Below are 1,788 nucleotides of genomic sequence, written 5' to 3'. Positions count from 1 at the left end.
AGCGATTAAAAAAAGACAGGGGCGAGTGCAATACACCAAGGTTATTATTGATTTTCATTTTTCATTAGTTTCTATTTTTATTTTATTTGGAATATTTGTTTTCAATTTAAGTTTATTTTTAATACATTGTTAGTGGATTTACAGTTTGCTTTAGTTTTTATCTTTTTAAAAGGCTTAGTTTTACATCATAGATCCAACAAGGAAGCCACACCGTTATTAGAACCGGTCTTGTTCCTTACATACTGTATAGCATTAATTCACAAGCATCAGTCATTTACATATCTACGGCAGAGGCAACCAGGGGAGAGCCAACCACAAGGCTAGAGAAATAATGAGGCTACTGTAGGCATTTTTTAACATGCCTTCAGTGTACTCTGGATAGAGGCATAGGACAATCAAAGAAACGGCGAGAGCCTGCCGCTAGGGAGATGATGCATTATTCCCTTTCATGAAAGCAGCCGTGTGAATCTGCACAACGGTGCACTATGTTAGATTAGACGACTGACTGTTAAGGAGGACATTGTTTAGTATGTTTTTTACAGCTCCAAGAGTTCCCCAGCTAACCTTGGACAACTTTGAGAAAGCTACTTTTATTCAACTGCATGGATATAAGTGTGGCTGCCAAATGTACTTGTATAATTATCTATCTATTTACGGAATGTGTGTGTGTGTGTGTGTGTGTGTGTGTGTGTGTGTGTGTGTGTGTGTGTGTGTGTGTGTGTGGCATAATTTGTGGGCCGTCTAACCGATGCACCTCAAACTTGGCGTGAGCAAGACACTGTGTCCCCCAGATTACAGAGGTGTGCAGTGTCTTGGACCAACGGTTTTCCGATAACCGAAAAAAACACAAATATCTGTGTCTTGACAGTCCATGGGTCTGCGGAGGACATACTGAATCTCTGTGTAATTGTTCGCAGAGCTTTGCGTTACATTATGAGCCTCTTTGTCAACATAAGTCCTGCATTGCTCCCGATTTACATCCAAAAGTGTGGTAACGGGTACCAGTGCCACACAGGGTACTCTAAAAAAGGGGTACAGCGAGAACTCTGACAACAGGTACAACGGGATGGGTATTGCATAACAACGGTGGGGCATACATTCCCAATTTACAACTTGCGTGGTCCCCCCTAAGTACATTTTGGGGCATAAAATATGCATCTCCAATGTCCATTAAAAGTAGGTCAAAATACTTGGGTGCCTGGTGACTCAGCCACACACCATACTCTATTCTCCTAGTGAGCGCGTCTTACACGGCTCTCCTCACTCTCTGACCTTGTTTTCCTGTCTCTCTACACTGACCTATCAGAAATAAAACAAATTTTAAAAATATATTTTGCTTTGAAACCACATCATCTTGTTGATCTAGACAAAAACTATCCAACACTCTCAGAGTCAAACGTGTACAATTTCATTTTCTGTTAATTTCAATTTCTGTTAAGAACATAAGAATGTAGTGCACACTGTGCACCCCTATTACATACTGTATGTGGCTGCCAATTATACTATATATCTATATATAAGTTGTCTATTATGACCATAGTAGGGATGCTAGATGTCATGTGGTTAATAACACATGCAGTTAAACTCAATCACAAAACACTCAAATGAATCACAGCCCCCCCCACCCAAACCCATCACCCTGCCTGAACCACCCACCATTCTCCTCACCGTTGTTGGAGTGCAACAGGCTGAGCAGCGTGTCCAGCAGGTAGCGGATGATGGTCCTCAGCTGCTCGGTGGAAGAGTTCTGAATCAGCTCCTGTGCATCTGCGACCGTGGCCCCGGCCT

This window comes from Gymnoscopelus microlampas (genome assembly GCF_963454915.1).
Source record: "Gymnoscopelus microlampas genome assembly, chromosome: 16".
Lineage (NCBI taxonomy): Eukaryota > Metazoa > Chordata > Actinopteri > Myctophiformes > Myctophidae > Gymnoscopelus > Gymnoscopelus microlampas.
This window is presented reverse-complemented; position numbering follows the sequence as displayed.